Source organism: Amblyomma maculatum, chromosome 2 (genome assembly GCF_055883805.1).
Source record: "Amblyomma maculatum isolate TAMU_Amacu chromosome 2, ASM5588380v1, whole genome shotgun sequence".
NCBI classification, from domain to species: Eukaryota; Metazoa; Arthropoda; class Arachnida; order Ixodida; family Ixodidae; genus Amblyomma; species Amblyomma maculatum.
Window position 1 is genome coordinate 70,532,138 of NC_139345.1, and position 19,170 is coordinate 70,551,307.

Below are 19,170 nucleotides of genomic sequence, written 5' to 3' on the forward strand. Positions count from 1 at the left end.
CGCACAATCTAATGCAACCTCTGAAAGATAAAACTCATTGAGACCAGAAACAATTTTAAATACAAGCGAGTTTTGAACGTAGGTCTTTGTGTGCCGAACCGGACGGGACACAGTGCATTACACCGCTAGTGCAGCCCAGCTCTTGAAGATAATTCATTGCCTTTCTGCAGGCCTTTCTCGCTTCCATATCGTGCGCGCCTAATCAGTTCTGACATAGGAATGTCTTCCTAACCAAGTTAGAATTTTGCTAATTAGCCCCCGGGTCTTGCAGTGGTGCAGACCTCGAAAGGGTAGTAAAAATTATTCAGAACTCGTTTACTGCCCATTTAAAAATCACGACGAGGAACGTAGGTGCTGCACGCGAAGTGATAACTGCAGGTAGTGCCTTACCTGCACGCAGCTTCAAAAAATGCATACGCTCGTCTCGTTGAAGTGACGGCGATATTAATGGGAAAGGAACGCTTAAAGAGAGCGTATTCTTTTTAGCTTTGGGTTATGAAAGATGCAGGGGACGTAGAAAAAGTGTTGAAATAGGTTTTGAGAGTGTAATATTTCCACTGCAACAAAAAGAACGAAATTGATTTTCCCAGTCGGAAAAAAACTACAGAAAATTTTCTGATGTTACGACAGAATTTCTGTGCTATTTTTGACGGGAAACCGGTCGTGACAACAGAACATTCTGTAGTAACATCAGAAATTTCTTTAGTTACAACAGAATAGTGCTACAGAACTACAGACAACAGAAATATACTACAGAAAAAGTACAGAACTACAGAAAAATCTGATGGTTACGTCAGAACTATAGGATATATTGTCGTGTTTTTGACAAAGTTCTGTAGTTTTTTTCGACTGGGAACCACTAAAGAAGAAAACAGCCCCGTGTAACTCATCAGTGTGTGGCCCATCAGTATGTAAACGAATTGCCCATTTCCGCTAAAATAACTGTAGTAGTCTATGGCGCAAATATGGCGGTCAGGAAAGCATGTAGCTGGTCCAGGGTGTGGAAATAGCGTATCTTCACAATTTCAGTACGAATCCCAAATGCTGACAGGAAGTAGTTGCGCTAATGGCGGCCGCGGAGGGGTAGTTTTAAATGGTCACTAAAGGTCGTAAAAGACATTCAAATAAATTCATGCATGTAATGGCTGCAGCTCTATCTTCCAGTGCATAATCATAGTGAGTAAGGGAGATCTCATAATGGTACACAGAGTTTGCGGCCTTATCATGTTCGCGAATCGCGTGTAAATGCCCGCTTCCGTAGCAACTTCTGCCAAATGACATTCAAATCCACAGCTCTTTATTCCGCGTTTAATAGGAAATAAATGTCTTGCTTGTTTTATGATGCGCAAATCATAAGTTGCTCTTTCCAGGAAAGAGCGGACACAGTGTGGGAATAAGCCGAGGCCCTGGCAGAAATATTTGCCATCTACAGAGTGCGAACAATACTAGACATGATAATTTTTTATTGCCTCAGAGTGGGCTTTAAACGGGAAGAAACCAGTAAATGCTCTGCACAGACATGATCAAGCGTGTCAGCGTCCAAGGTTTATGGCTTGCTGTTAACCGCTTACCGAAATTCAAAAACTTCCTTAAACAATTACCGCCTTTGGTTTACGTTTTCTAGTCTTCCATTTCTGTCCCGTTGGCTGCTTACGTTACAGCATGTAAGACAACAGTGTAGCTAGCATATTAGGGCCTAAACCATAATGGCCGTAGAAAGGGGAAAAAATGCGGCTTCTTATGAACTCTCATCATAGTTTCATGTTTCGCTGCCTTCATGCATGGGTCCCATAGGCAGAGTTGATATCGACAAAGATACTACCTGAAGAGAGAGAGAGAATGGAGTGGAAAGGCATGGAGACTAAAAGGCAACACTGAGCTGGCTACCATGGGCGTAGAAAGAGGAATCAAGGTAAGGAGAAGGAAGGATTAAGGGCATGCGAAACAAGTCTCGTAAGTGTTGGAAACGCATAATCTTTGTGTATAAATGCGGCACCCCGACAGATCACAGGCATTAACCGGCCCTCAGACATCTACGAATGTCAATGCAGCCTTCACTACTTTTCTCACAGACGATTATGCAGTCCAATTTAGCTTGGCTTCTACGACAGAACACGCATCTAAGCGGTGGAGTGCAGATGTCGGGAATAGACCCTCATGCTCAAATAGAGTGCGTTCACAAACTAAGTATCCAATCTCATCATCGCAACCGCAACTCTCAGACATTGCAGTTGACTGTGCTTCATTTTTACAGCTTTAGTAACATGCCTGCGTCTCGAGGTATGCAAGTTAAGCGTTAGCGGAAACCATCTGATTACTTATGCCGGAATACGGCACCCCGCAAAAAAAACATGCTCCCCCCCCCCCCCCCTCTCTAGAGTGATCGACCAGCTGCATATATATGGCGCCCCGCATAACAAGAACGTGAAAGGACAGGCAACGGTCATAACTTTTCCTTCTTGAAAAACAGTGTAGTATACTGCTCATGATCGCATGAGATGTCTAAAAATGCACCATATCTTATCGGCCTCACATGAATTAAACCCTCAACACAGAGCGCATCGCCTCACTCTATCCACCCTACGATTCTTGGGTTCCGTTGACCGAGAGCGAAAATACTGCCCTTGAGCGATAAGTTCACTTTGGCCTGGCACTCTACATTCTTGTCCGGTTGTCCGAAACACCGCGGTGCAAGAGCGTTCCGCAAAAGGAGTACACCTAAAATTGCTTCGTCGCACATAGCACACGCTTCTTGTTCAGTGCCGCCTTTTTGAGCACGCAGTTAAGTGGTTTTCCCTGAAATTGCAGACGTGCATATGTCGCGACTAATCCGCTTTAGTAAATTTTGCACAAAATAGCACCGTCGGTGAATAACTACTGCATAAAGTTCACAGTACGAAGTGGGAGGCCAGCTGCAGTCAAAGAAGAAAGGTTAAAAATTGAATTTCGGCTAGTTTCTAAGTTTACAATGAAAATTGTGCCTTCACATTTCCACATTTTCAGAACCCCATTTCATACGATCCCACAGAAACCACTTTGAGAAGACGTTTTGTAGCTTCGTAACATTTCTGAAGTTTTATTTTGGACATCCTGCCACGCGTATTTTTTGTAAGTATGCTGGCTCTTGCCGGAGCTATTTTAGCGCTTTTGTGTTAGTAATTGCTCATTTGAAATTATGCGCAAGCGCAAACCCAATCACATCTCTTCAGTAGACAAATGCGCTCAAATGATATGGAGAGAATGACTTGCCCTGAATGCTTTCGCAAAAACACTCGTGCAAATTGGGCACTCCCTATGAGAATAGAAAACGGAGAATAGAAAACGGACTTAAATAAAAGTGAAAATGCCAAGGCGGTGATGGCAGCCAAATAATGTCGAAAGAAGCGTGCGCTGAGAAGACAGCAACTTTGTTCCGGAAAAACTGCTCCGTAAGGCAAAGCGAGCATTATAGGAGCGGAATGTACAGCAGATGGACCCAAAAATAGTGACGACTTTAAACAAAACAATAAATATAAATAAAAAATAGCTCTCTTCCGAGGTTCCAGTTCATTTCCTTGATTACCACGCTCAAGCAGATCTAAAATGGCTGACAGTAAACAAAATATTACACTTGCTCCAAAACTGCAAATCTAAATAAGCGCCTATATTTTCAATTATTTCGCCCCATCTTTATATGTTCTCGGCGTAAGCTTAAACGCCTGAAATGCAGGCTGTTAGTTCTTTCGAAACAAGAACTGTGGGATGAAATAGTGGCGCTCGCAAATTTCTACGTAATGCGATAAAAACACGAGAGAAATGGATAAAACGAATGGGGGAATTCAAGCAAATGTTTTAAGCCACTGGCAACGCTCAGAAAACAATTTCTGTGCCGTGGTAATGTTAACCAAATGACGATGTGACTTACACAAGTTGGACAGAAAACTATAGAAAACACGAAAATATATTTTGTAACCGGATACGAATTGAGTTTTCGAGAGCAAAACCATACTTACATATTTGGCAGTAACTTTACGCATTTCTAATGTTATTGGAGTTCGTAACAGCTACAGCAAAACGATCGACTCAAGCGCAACAGGAATGTAGCAAAAGGACGACGAGCAAAGCCATGAGGTGTATACACTATGCTATGCCCGGTGCGAAATGTTTCTGCATGTAGTTTAGTTTGTTCAACGCTGTACAGTAACAGAGTGAATAAGAATATGTACTACACTAAAGAGCCAGGAGGGGTGCGTTCTAAGAGAAACAAATTTCAACATTGGCACTCAGCGTAGCAAGCAGTAGAGGCGTTGGTCATAAAGTGACAATTTATTAAATTTCGCAAACGGTGAAGAAATCGATGTGGGAGTAATATAAACAATTTGTGGGATATAAGTCAACTTAAGTTCTACTAAATGTTGTTGCTGTTATGAGTATTATTATTATTACCTGAATTGATGTCGCTTTCAAAAGATAGATGGCACTCTGTGTTCTAATATGCCTAGGAGAATGTTGCGCAAGTCTGGACAGTGATTTCACTTTTTTTTTCTTTGTGATTGCCTTTTTTCTCTTTTTCTCATTTGTTATTGACGTTTTTTATCTAACCGGCTAGGATATGTATGCCGTGTCCACCCGTCACAAAGGGAATAGCCTCAAAGCATCATCATCATCATCATCATCATCATCATCATCATCGCCGTCATACTGCGCATCTACTTCAACGAGGAATCGAAGAAAGAGAGAGAGAGAGAAAACTTTTAATGAGCATATAATCAGTAAAAATTCGCAGGAGCTGGGTGGTCGGTGCCCCTAGTCCAGGGCTCCGCTGGCAGCAGCTGACTTGCGGACTAGGTGGATAATCGAGGCTTGCTGATCCAGGTTGTCGCTGGTCAGGGCCGCCTCCCACTGCTCGTGTGTCGGGCATGGCACTATTAACGTTGGGTCAGGTTTGTCCTGGCATTCCCAAGAGATGTGATAGAGTGTGGGGCTTGCACCGCACCAAGGACAGTAACTCGTGTATTTTGTTGGGCTTATCTTATTTAAAATTTGAAGATTAGGGAATGTGTTTGTTTGTATTTTTCTCCAGTCTATAGCGTCCGAGGAAGGAAGTTGTTTGTGTGGTGGTGAGAAAATTCTTCTTTCTAACCGTAGGTGTTCCACCGTAGGCCTGTCGCCGTACGGTCCTAGGAGAGGGGTGAGGTAGGGATGGGGATCCGCCCGGTTTGTGAGAGCTCGGGCTAGATCATTCGCTACCTGATTTCCTTCTAGGCCTTCGTGTCCAGGTGTCCATGTAATTGTGTGCGTCTGGGAGATGGAATGTAATATTGCACACGCTCTTTTGTGAGGTTTTCCGGCCAGGTAGTCCCTGCAGGCTGGTTTTGAGTCCGTCACTACGTGTGATGACTTCTTTTGGTTGTCTTGTGTTTTTATGGTGATGGCTATTGCCAGTGATTCCGCTTCCGCAGGATCCTTGGCATAGATCGAAGCCTGAATAATTGGCCGCTTCTTGTGGTCAACTGCAGCTATTGTGAACTTGCCAGGTTCGCCGTAAGCCCCTATGTCCACGTAGACAACTTCCGCGTCTTTAGACAATTGTTTTTCCAATGATTTGACTCTGGCTTTCCTTCGACCCTTTTATAACTCATGGTGCATGTGCTTGGGTATCGGGTTCACATAGATGTTGTTTCTTGTGGATGTCGGAATTTTTGATTTGATCTCAGAAGTTTTTAGTGCCTGCCATAGCCCTACTTTTGACAGGATTTCCCTACCCGCCTGCGTTGTTAGTAGGCGTTGTTTCTGACTCTCTAGAACCGCCTCCTTGAGCTCCTCGAAGTTGTTGTGCACTCCGAGTGCCCAAAGACGTTCCGTTGATGTTGTTGGCGGGAGGTTTAGGGCCGTTTTATAGGCTCCTCTTATGATAGTGTCAATGGCCCTTTTATCAGTGAATCTAATTTCGTGATATGGGAGCCCGTAGGTAATCCTGCTAACGACTAGGGCTTGTACAAGGCGGAGGGTGTCCTCCTCCCTCATCCCTTTCCGGTGCCAGGTCACCCTTCTAATCATTCTGGAAATTTGGTTGACTGTGGTTTTGAGTGTTTTGATTGTATAATCCACTCTCAAATTGCTTTGCAACCACAGCCCCAAAACTCTGATCTTGTCCTTCTCTTGAATTATCTGGTCTCCTAGAGAGAGCTGAATTTCTCCTGGGGACTTGTAATTTCTTCTGTGTAGCCTGATAAGTTCGGATTTTTCTGGGGAGCATTGAAGACCGCTCTCCCCGGCAAATTCCTCGACTAGGTCGATAGCGGCTTGCAGAGCTTCTTCTTTTTGCGCCAAGGATCCCTGAGTAGCCCAGATGGTGATGTCGTCCGCGTATAAAGTGAAGCCAATATCAGCGCAGGTCAACAGTTTTTTTGCTAAATTTATCATTGCTATGTTAAATAGCATTGGAGAGATTGTAGAACCCTGCGGTGTACCTTTGTTCGGCATGGGTCTTTTGGTGATCGGATCTCTCCAATTCCTATGGTGGCTGTGCGATCTGAGAGGAAAGCCTTCACGTATTTGAAAATTTTCTCCCCGCAGTTGATATTGTTTAATTCATGAAATATGGTTTGGTGGCCAATGTTGTCGATGCTCCTCTGAGATCTAGTGCCAGAATGAAATTTTCGCCTTTTCGGGGTATGGTGTTGATGACTTCTTCCCTAATCCGGAGGAAAGCATCTTGCGTGCAGAGTCCCTTGCGGAAGTCCAGCATGCAGGAAGGAAAGATGTTGTTTTCGTCGATGTAATTTTGGAGCCTTAGGTGGACTACTTTTTCATAGAGTTTTCCCAGGCAAGAAGTGAGGGATATAGGACGGAGACTCTCCACAGCCGGTGACTTTCCAGCCTTTGGTATGGTGATGATATCCGCGTGTCTCCAAGCTGATGGGACCTGTCCCTTCTCCCACAGTTCTTCGTTGATGTACTTCGTTAGGTCTTGCAGATGTTCGGTGCTTAAGTTCCTAATCATAGCGTAGGTGACTTTGTCTCCTCCAGGGGCAGTGTTTCTTGTAAATGTACGGGCGGCTGAGTAGACCTCCGCCAGTGTTATGGGGGAGTCAAAGGAGGGGTTTGGTTGACCCGCATATGAAGTTTGGCAAGCCGGAGTAGGGTCTCCTATGTATTTCTTGTGCATGGCGGTGATCAACTCTGTATCTGTGCCCGGGTATTTATGGGCTATGGTGTGGAGGGCTCTTCTTGTGGCCGTTTTGGTTTTTGAGGTGTCTATCATGCTTCTTAATATTGACCATGATTTAGCCGTGCTTAGGGTACCTTTCAGCGAATTGCAGAAATCTGCCCAGTTTTGCTTGGCGAGCTTTATAGCATACTCTTGTGCTTCAGCCGTAACCTGTGCTATCTTCATTTTAACTTTTCTATTTAATTTTTTCATTTTCCACCGTTTTAATAGACTTTTTCGGGCTTCCCATAATTGTAGGAGATGTCTGTCTACTTCTGGGGTTTTTGTCGTTGTGTTGATGGTCTTGGTCGTTTTTGCATGAGCATCCTTCAGGCTTTGAACCCAATCTTCAATTGTTGTGATGCCGTCGTGTGGTGGTCTAATTTGTCTGAACTTATCCCAGTCTGTTATTTTAGTAAAGCCAATGTTCCTTTTCATACGGGTTGTCATTAGGGATAAGCTAAGGATTTTGGGATCGCTGCCAAGTGTTTCTCCTAGATTGGTCCAGGTGCAATGTCTTATGTTTTTGGTGAAAGCTAGGTGTGGGCAGATGTCTCTGCTTACACTGTTTCCTATTCTAGTGGGGGACATGGTGTCCGTCATAAGACAGAGATCCAGCTTTTCAGCCGCTTCCAACAACTTGGTTCCCTTTGGGGTGTCCTTGTGGTAGCCCCATGCCGTATGTACAGCGTTTAGGTCCCCCATAATAATAAGGGGGTTCGTTCCGGCTATGCGTGTGCATTCCAGTAAAAGTGGCTTGAAATCTTCCTGCGTGTTGCTTGGAGGACTGTAAAGGTTCAGGACAAACACACTCTGCTTTCTTCTTTTTTGAGAGATGATCTCGATGAGAACTTGATTAATTTCACTGAAGGGAAGGTCGTGCGGTATGACTGTTAGTGTGGGGGCCACTAGTGTAGCTATTTTAGGTGCCGTGTCATGGGTGTATGTAAGGTATCCTTTGAGGTATGTAGTGCATCCTGTTTCTTGGAGACAGATGACGTCCGGAGGTATCGGTTGGTTTTGAATAAACATCTGCAGGGAGCTGCGTTTCCTCTTGAAGGAGCGACAGTTCCACTGCCAGAGCTCTAGGTGGTTTGGTTGCCGGTTAGGGGAGGCAGCCATCAGCGTTACTCGCCACTGACTCGCAGTCGCTGAGATCTGTCATGCCAGCGGACCTTCGGTGGGTTTTTAGTCGAGGGTCATCGCACCCCCTGAGTTATTATTTGGATTTTCGAATTGAATTCTTCTTGAACTGCCGCAAATTGAGTTTGCGTGGCAATTTGTTGGTCTTGGAGTTGTTTGGTTATTTGTGTCATGGTCTGCTGCATTTGAATAATCATTTGTTGCATTTGAGTAAGAATGCTTGGTGCGTTTTCTTGAGTGTGAAGTCCGAGAGTTTGCGTAAGCGGTTTCTGCCGTTGCGTTTGGAGTACACTCGCCTGTTGAGGTTGAGATGCGGAGGTGTTTACAGCATTTTGTACCGGTTGTGGCTGTATCGATACTATTGATGAGGGTTGGGGGGCGGTTTTGGCTGTATCGATACTATTGATGAGGGTTGGGGGGCAGGAATCGAAGAACGTGCCGGGGAATTTACAAACGCCTTCAATGCAGTCTACGTGATATATATGTAGTGTTGGGCGATCGATAAGGGTGGTTTCTGGCGTCATTGATTTACTTATTAATTTGTAAGTAATGAGTGATAATTTCTGAACGAATCCAGTATGATGTAGACGAGTAGGCCCGTGTGTGTTGGAGAGTTTAATCACGCGATATAAAACCTGTGGCTAGTACTTATACGGCAGCCTCGTCAGTCATTTTACCAGGTACACATAAAAGATGCGGGAAGTTGTCTTCGTTTCAGGATGCGTATTTTGATGGCGGTACGCGACGTCCAGGGAGCCTGTTAGACGGTTGGAATCCACAAATGAAACACTGCTTTTTTAAATGCGAAACATAACAACACCAGCTACCTCATCACAAATCCTTTCAGTGACTAAATATACCTTTTCTCCTCCTTCTCCAATGAGCACTGCGTGAACGCGCATAACGCTTTAACAGGTGACCTCATGCAAAGTACGCTGTGCACAAGAGATATGTAAGAGACCCTGCTTTGTAATCCAGTTAAAGTAAGCTTCACGCGTAATGCTTATATGTAGTCTTTGTAAAGCTTTTTTTTCAGAAATAATCTAGGTTGGAAGCCTGCAGTGGGTTATAACTGGCACAACTTGAAGCTTGAACTTACAGTAGGAGGTTTTTTTGGCAACGAAAATGTGTGGTTTTTATAAGAACTAATGCAGCTAAAGGCATTTCTTAAGAAGTTGCTTTTTTCACTCTGACTCGGAAAGCTTTAATTCGCAGACCTCATTTTTCTTGTTAGGTAGCCACGTGCAAAAGAAGAGGCGAGTTTCTAAAACAATAATGCTGCGTGTCCTGACAGCGGTGCCCTTTATTATTGGGCATTCGCGTTTCCGTGTGTTGGTGGTGTTGCTATGTCATGCAAAAAGTTGAAAGGAAATAATTCAAAGATAAGGATAAATATTTGGCCGGAAACGCAAGGACAGAAACCTTGATGGTTGATTTTACTAAGGCCTGAGTTCTCCATTCTTCTTTAGGTAACCGTGCTGTTGGGCATCCACTGTCGCCGCTTGCAATTTCGTTGCCTCCTTCGTTTCTGAGCATCTATTTCATTTAATGCATGATAAAGGCAAACTCGGTTATGCTGCATAACAAGTGCCTGAGCTTTATGCAGTAAATCGGCACCGCAGCATTTATTTCAAAATATTTTTTATATTAATGTTTTATATAAATGTTAACACACCAGGCATGATGAAGTATTGTTACAGCTCTTTCCTATAATTTATATGCGCACGCAACCTGATCGCAGCCAAAATTGTATTTTAGCCATATTTCTGAGCATAAAAATTATCCCAGCGAGACATAGAAACGTGCCTCAAAGCACATTCCTCAGTACAGAACACTGTCAAAACTACCAGCACCTCCAATAGGTTTGTAATGAACAAACTTCATATGAAGTAGGTACGCCCCCTAAGAACACGGAAAATGCAATGCAAATACAAATCTAGCAGCCACGAGTATTGACACCATTCTTTTCGTCTTGAAACCCGAAACTCGATAGCTAGCTTGCCCCTTTACACATACGAACGAAAAGTTAAAGCGAGTGACATATACTAGCCAATCGAAAGCATAACTACAACAGCTATGCGACGTCCGCCGTGAGCATACGCTGACGCTGTAGAGGTGGTCATATTATAGTGCATTATGAGGGCGAGACACTGCAGTGTACCTAACCTACTTGCCGTCAGCTAATCTGACCTGCACTGCTAAAGCTGCGCGCCCTAACAAAACAATAGCGGTAATATCGCGTGAATAACACCTGTACCATAAAACAAACGCAAACGGTCGGCGTCGACTGTGTTATGCAGCAAAATGAATCTAGGCGTGCAGTAACCCTGCCTCGAGGCAAGCTTGGAGCTGGAATTTAGTGCATCTGTGTGCACAATCTACCGAGTGTCATTTTAACTGTTTATAGATCGTAATTCTAAACCATGTTAGATATTTGTTCATGTGAGCAAATATGGAAGCCGTTTGTTTATATTATGCAGCAGAAGCAGCAACGCGGTGTGTATCACATTACTACGCCTAGCAACTCCATTTAAAAAAAGTTAACATTCTGAAGCCAACTTTACGAGCTAAGAATACGTATATTTGACGTTAAATATTTGAAAATTCATTCCCCCTAAAGTTTTACATCAGGACTGAAATGTTGTATTGAAAACCTTAAAGGCCCATGATTTATTGTTTGCGTTTAAAATCAAGAGGAAAAAGCACAAATGTATTTTTAATCATTTTTTCCATCACTGAGGTCTATTACGTGCTTAATGCCGCCTTGCTGTACAATTCACCTGCTTGCACTGCACCTCCGTATCTCTCGTGAGATTTAAAATAACAACCTGTACACATTTAAATAAAAAATCCGTGATATCTGTACTCGCATTACTCATGTCATTTCACAAACGGATGCATTTCATTTGGAGCAGCCGGAGAATATGTTGCGTTTGCTCGGGTTCTGAGACTCCGTCTACTGAAAAATCCTTGAGGTTACAACCGGCGCAGACTGCCGATGGGGACGGTTTGCTCTCCAGGTCTGTAATGACACATAATTATCAGGACGAATGCACAGGTCAGAGCGTAAAGAATGTCCATCTGGACGTGGACCTTACCGTCTCGTCTCTACTCTTTTCGCACGCAGGCTTCGATAGGCTACATATCTGCTTTCCCACATGCGCCAGCTTGAGTTGTACTGCTGTCTGAGATAGTTCGATTCTGATACCATGCAAGTGGCTTCAGAACACGCCGACGTATATTTTGTTTTTGATCAATTCAGCTGGTAAAACTTCCACCTTAAAAGGAACAAGATTAAGGCAATTTTAAGTTTTCCTAACCTCCTTTATCTGTGCCGCCCCGCACACGCATCTTGCCTGCTATATCTGCAACGAATGGAAATAAACACATGATGTGGTTGGCATACTCCAATGGACCCCCCAACCCCCCAATATACTCCTGAAAAAATATTCTTCTTCCTCGTAATATAGTCTGTAACATTGCAGCAAGGCCTTCCAAAGAGCAGTGACGGTGCCATGCGCTGCGGTATGATAAGTAGCCAGATAAGTATCAGCGCGGCCTAATCATTCATGGAGCGGTCCCCTCCGATTGCAGCGTGATTTGGGAAAGTTTTCAACAGCTGTTCGGTCATGGCAGCTTCGTTCCATGCTAGACGTAGAGCGCTGCTCTGTTCGTTTATTAAATTGTGCGCGAAGACTAGTAATTATGGTGGCATTTACAAACATGCATCGAATCTTCATTTGCTCTTCGGGCCAGGCCGGTGGGCGTGGCGGAAATTGGTCTTTCAGTTTAGAAGCTTCCCAACGAAGTGTAGGAGAACGCTGCTGCGGTCCTTCCTTGCGGTAGATAACTAATAGTGTATGCCAATATTAAGGAAACCGTTTCAAGTAATTCTAAGTTGGACTTACAACCGTCAGTCAATGCTCGTAGTCCGATGCTGTGGCGTTAACAGCAGTGGCTGATAGATGTGGGGAGCTTAGGAATCTTGCGAACATCGTGTGCGTGGCCTGTTTATTGCATGCGAGTGCAGCAGGCACACTGGGGTGAAGTGTTGAGCATGATGTTGCCAAGTATGAGAGTAGAACGAGATCTATTTCGGTATCCCGTAAGCAGTGGATGTATTTCGCTCAATGAATTCGCTAGCGTTCGTTGGTAAACAGACCGTATCTCGTGTAAAAAGTCTACCCCCCTCCACAGGGACAGCATGGCTCGATGTGGACTCGAAGTGCCAGCGGGATGGCGCATCCACTGAGCCTCCTACTCGGCAGCATCTTCAAGGTTCTTTATTTCACCGGGGGAACACATGTGCTTCTTGGAACTGTATATTAAGGAAACGTGTGATTAAACGGACCAACTAGATATTTAGAAGTTCGACCATGGTTGTATTTGGATTGTGAGGTTTAACGTCCGAAAGTGACTGAGAATATGAGGTGCCACAGGGGACGCCTCCAGAAATTTTGACGGGTTCTTTAACGAGCACTGACATGGCACAGCAAACGGCCGCCTTCCCTTTCGCCTTCATCGGAAAACGGCCACCGCAGTCTCGATTCGATCCCGCTCTCTTGGTTTCAGTAGTCTAACGTCATAAGCAATCAGCCACCGCGGTGAAGCAAACTTTCGAGTCGTACCTTGTCTTATTTAGTCAGGTCGTGGTAGATACGTGTTAGAACAGTTCATAGAGACACAGTGTTTGGCCAAGCTACCGTGCCTTCGTTACTTTCAGCCTTCTTCAATCTCTTACCCGTTCTTTCAGATGAAACACAACCTCATCAACTATCTGCGTCGTTATTGTTATCTTAAGCACGAAAATATAAGATTGGTAGCTTGAAATACCTACGACATTAGCCCAGAGAAATTCAGTTTCTTCATGTATCGCTTTATTAAAAATTTTCGTCCGTAGCAGATTAGGAATGAAACCATAAGGGCATGAGTAAATCCATGTCCGTGAAGAAGGCAAATAGCTATTTTGAAGTTCTTTTTAAAGGAATTACGGCTCGGGGGCCGAAACCTAATACTCTAACGTTGGTCTACTAGGCAAAAATAAAACAAATCTGCTGAATCGAATCAGTCCAATTTGCCTACCCACGCCTGGTGGTGCGCTAAAACGCACACATTTGAGCCAGTCAAATTATAAAGGTTCAAGTTTTTTGCTAATGCAACCACTGCTATTGACAAATTCGATAGGTGCCAAAGGAATGCACAGGTCGAAAAGTAACGGCTTTAAGGCACATAAATTGGAACATCTTTAAATCACGGCTGTGCGCTCGTACCGCACGTCAAATCGGTTGAGCGTCAAGCTATGCAAGGCTAAATCTTATTACGGGAAGACAGCGTCTTTTGGAGCTCTGCCTTCTTACCTCTCCCTGCTTCTCGTGCAGCGGCGCTGACACCTGGCCCTGTCAGCGACATAATGCGATTACTCGGCAGAAAAGTTCAGGGCGGAGAACAAGGCCCGGTCTGCACACCCCGAAACGCCGAAGGGAAACTTGCGAAGCGAATGAAAGATGTCTCACTCATCCGTAACGAAATAAGGGAATCACGGTTTTGTCCCGAAGGAAAAATTGAAACACACAGGCACCACATCCTCGTCCGCTGGCATACTTGAATTAGAATGATAAACATTTGCGCATAGCTGAATACAGTTAACGGCATTTTCGTTATTAATCGAAATGGCCTCATCTGAGATGCTGCCGCTGATCAACATGCTTGCTTTTATTCACACTCATTTGCTCCCGTTCTCACAATTTTGAGGCGGTCGGTCTGTTTCATTCTTCTGCAGTTCACGTAATACATGTCCGCCTCAGCGCTGACTAGGTTTCTATATTCACGAGTGCTTGTCTTCTAATACCATGTTTGAATTTTCGTAACCACAAACATCTTTGTGTCTGCATGAGCTCTATACTCATCGCCACTTTCCCTATGTGTCTAACGTAAATCGCACGTGACAGAAACCGCACAAAATATAACTACTCTAAACGGTGACTCGTGCCTTCTGTTGGCCGGACAAATGCTCGCGCTAGTGCGAAAGCTTGGTTCCTTTTTTGTGTAAACATAGGTTCCTTAGAGAAAACAATATGCTGAGAATTCTACCGCTGAGTCACCTTCTGCCATGCCGCGATGGTATGAAACTCTAGGCTGAGTATTTGGGCGCAGTATTACGTATTTGATGCTTGATTATCGTAACCCCTTAATAGGTTCTCTAGCTGTGCGTTTCGTGCCTTTGACCGACACTAAATGTAAAATTATGATGATAGACTAATAATTCTGTTCACAGTTTTGTAAGACTCCGTTTGGGCTAAGTTAGCTTTTATTAAATAGAAAGCAAAGCCGAAACTGACTCAAAACTAGGACGATTCACGCTTTGAGGGCCTGGTCGGACCTGTGGACTCGAATAGCGCCTCTTCACGATTTCTTCGAAGACCTAGGTAGTTTATCTCAGACTGAACAATCGATGCTAGCTTGGCCGTCAGATTCGTGTTTTATGACCACCGGGCTAGACTGTGGTCGGTACAGGCAATCAGTCCATTCACGAAGGGGCAAGAGAGCAGCTGCTTATATATACCCAGCGTTTCAGACAAGCTCACCACAAGCATTCAAATGTATGCTTTCTGGTGCAATAATATTTCATTTGCGGCCCAGTAGAACTGGTAATGGCAGACATCTGAGATCAGGAGAGTGATGTAATTTTGGTAGCTTGTGAGCTGAGTTTTATTAGTGAACTTAATATCAATTACCCGGCTAGTTACCATTTGAGATGTGTGGCTGCCCTTTTATTATTGGCTATATCTTGGCGATCTCCATTTGAACACGTCATTCTGTGGCACATGTGCGCCGCGACTTTCTTTGTGCCGCATGCGCTGCAGGGCTCACCGCTGCTACCGGCTGCAGCCAAGCGTAAGGTGACGTTGCTGGCGGCCAGCGAGTGCAATTTCATGGGCATTGCTGAGCGCGGCATATCACAGGCATGCGATTCTCGAAATGAGCGAGGAGCGAGTGGAATGTGCATTTGCCTTTTGAAAGTCCATAAACTGATCTGTCCTTTAGTAGTGCCCACCTAAATATTTTAACTAGACGCGTATCTGCAGTATTCTAAATATGAGTGAAATTTGTAATATAGTTGCAACTAGCTGTGTAGTTAACAAGATTCGTTGGACTGTTAATGTCGGCAAAGATTGGAGTTACTGTAAAGCAAAAGCCTTAATTGTGTGTAAGAAAACGCAGCCTCCAAAAATTGCCGCGCCATTTACCTTGGGCCTAATCACAAATTACCGAGGTTAGCGTGGTTATCGCCCTGATTTTCTGTTTTTTTTTTCTTGACTGTTGATTGTTTGGCTTGATAAGAACTTGCTTCCCAACATGGGCATTATGTCATGCATGGGGCCCCATATGGGAGGAGTGACACAAATAGAAAGTAATGGTGGAAATATTTAAGGTTCGCGTGATCTCATATTGTTCAGGCGAAATTATTATGGTACATTATGTCAACGTTCAGATTACAGATATAATGCGTATGCTTTATGTATTTATGACACACTCTAGGCATTCACTGCACAGTACAAATTATATTGTTTTCCGAAGCGAATTCGGCGTAGCCAGGTTTAAGAAAATACCCCAAGCGCCATAAAAAGAGCCCATCATTTTCAAATCATGCATGTAATGCGAAAGTGTTAAATTCGCCTCGTTCTTAACCAAATGCGGCGTCAGCGTTGTCGTCGTCGGTGTTGTGAGCGAAACATTACGAGCATGGCTTTGTAAGGTGATGACCAGCTTGGCGGTGTGGTGATTGGTCCCTGGCTAATTGTGTGTGCTTCCGCCGGCACACGATATGGCCGGTTTGGCGGGAGCTACCAACCGAAGCGTCTCCTCTCAAGCGGGAAGGTGCGAACATGATCAGCCTCGCAGGACCCATGCACTCTGAGACAGACACGCTCCTCCTATATTGGCCATGCAGGGTACAGCTTGGTTAAGGGTGAGTTTATATCTATGTCGCGTAGCCTTTCATACACAATTGTATGCTAAAAAGTAAGTGTGAGACATTAGGGGAACACACTGAGGGATTAGCAATTAGGCGGGTAGCAACGCTCACACTATCCCAACAAGGATCCCAAAGAGAGCAGGAAATTGAAAGACATTAACGCCTTCCCCTCGTGCTCTTCAAGGCTCAGCCTAAGTGTCGCCAGTGTCACCCATAATTTATATTCTGGTCGATACCTACGTATTCGCAACTGCGCTACATATGAGCAATAGAGATATGAAATGAAGCTCGCTAGATACTGTCGAATGTTATTGTGGCGATAGACGTTCGGCTTAGGCAGCAGTGTGTTCGTGAGACAACTGAAATGTGTAGGTAAAAATAGTAAATGTATTAAATTACGCCTCTGTTATTCCAGATGATCTCTTTAAAAATCCAGCATGATGCTCAAAGGCTAGAGGAGAAAGACTCCCATCAAAATCAGTTATCTCTTACCACACATTTAAAATCAACAACTGGTATGACAGCTTCCCTCAAAAGTTCGTGGTGTAACTCGCGGCTTTACATACATTCGGATTCATTAGCGGTACTAGAAAATGGTTTATCGACATCCACAACGGTCAGTCGCAAATCCTGATTACAAATTTTACCACTGAGCTTTGACACGTTTTTCGCGCTACTGCCATGGTGCTCGAGCACATCGCCGATATTTCTGAATGTTTCGCGTCTGCAGTTGTGCTATGTACGGACACATTCTAAAATCTGCTCGATACTAGCCCCATATTTTCGGCTACGCAGCTCGTGACCTACCTGCTTTATTGCTCGACTATAGCTCTGGTTTCGCATCTTCGTCCAAGGTACAAGAAAGTGCTCCCAGGAGGCACTGAGTAAGTACATAAGATGATGCTTGCCCTATACGTGAACAGCTGTACCGAATTTCCCTGAAAGAACGTGAGGCCATTCAGAATCAAGTGAAAGAGATGCCTAATGACGGCGCACTACATCGGTCCAGCAGCCCTTGGTTGTCGCCCGTCATTAAAAAAAAAAAACGCGACTATGCGCTTTTGTGTCGATGACAGGAAGATGAATACCATCCCTAGAAAGGAAATTTATCTACTACTCCACATAAATGACTCACTCGAGACTGCACCACGCCCAAGTGCCTTCCTGAATAAAATAAACTTAAAACGCAAGTTTGGCAGATTTAGGTTGGTGAACAAGACCGCGAGAAATGGCAGATTCAGGTTGATAAACAAGGCCGTGGGAAAACGTATTTCATCCCACCCTATGGCCTATATGAATTTATTTTCCTGCCTTTGGGGTCTAAGTTCAGCGCCAGAGACGTTCCAACGGATGATGGAAACTGTTCATTACTGGTCTCATGTGAAAAAATAAAACTGTTTAGTGTACCTGGGTGATGTATTTTCTGAAATATCTCCAACGCCTCCGAACAGTGTTACATGCTCTGGTTCGGCCAATATAATGCTCAAGCCGGAAATATATTCCTTCGGATATGAACAGTCGGTCCTGCTGCAAACACTTCCTGAGCCCGTCCGCCTACTACTCACGATTTATTGCCGACTTCTCCAACATTGCCGAACTCGTGGCCCCTTTACCCAGCAGTGATATACAATTTATCTGGACTGAGGAACAGCTAGAGGCTTTTGTAGAACTCTGTAAACTACTATAAACTACATCTGCGCTGGCTTACTTTGATGAGGATGCCGACACTGAAATTCACGCCGACGCCAACAACATCGGTCTTGGAGCTGTCCTCATCCAACACCAAGACGGCATCGAACGCGTGATCGCGTACGCGAGTCGCACTGTCTCACGTGCCAAAATTACCTAGTTCGGAAAAGTAGTACTTAATTTTATCGTACCCACACGACTTTGCGGTCGTGTGGCCTACGATGAAATTTCGACCTTATATCTACGGGCGCTATTTGAAAATGGTCACTCATCATCGTCATTCCTTGTGCTGGCTGATCAATCACCGGCCCTCGTCGGGCCGCTTAGCACGGTCGAGCCTCGGCTTGCAGGAATCTGACTACACCTTTGATTACAAATGCGACCGCAAGAATGAAAATGCCGACATTTCCCAGAAAATGATGCCAAACTAGATTTTAGTGCACACGTGTGTGCTCCCGATGCAGAGGAGTGGTGATACGATCGAAGGCATGTTAATAAAAGCTATTGGTCTGCAGATAGATTTTCAACAATCGCCAGTACTTCGATTTAAATGTACTATACATCAGTGACAACTGCCTTTGAGCATTCAGTATACGTTTGATTCCAAATTCGCTAAGAAATAAACACAAAAATAAAAACTGACTGCCAAGCCCGATTCGTGGATATGGTCACTAATTTTTACGTCCGGCTGGCTGAGAGTATTGCTCCTCTTTATCTTTCCCTTCAGTCAATTCTAAGACCTTGTTCTCCCGCTTCTTTTCTCGTGACGGAGAGCGTTGTGTTCATTTAGCCCTATCTGGTCGCGTTCCCATGAGGTCAGACTTCGGAATATATGGAAATGTGATCAGGCAAAATGGATAGCTAACTACACTTTCGCAGTTATCCTAAATTCTTCAATATTCAGCACGTCCCATTTTGAGAGTCGTAATATTGTTCTAGAACTTATAATTATTAAAAGCTACACGCTATATTTGTTTCGAATGTGTAGTTATTAAACTGCGTTTGCCTTTTCGTTTAGAAGACCCGACAGATCCTGGGTGGCGGCGTTGCATAGACAATATCTTAGCAAGATTGCAGAATGGAGCATTTCCTTTCGCACATTTCAACTCTATGCGTCTAACTAAATAGACGCAAACATTTTATATTGAAGCCATTAGACATGTCACCAGTT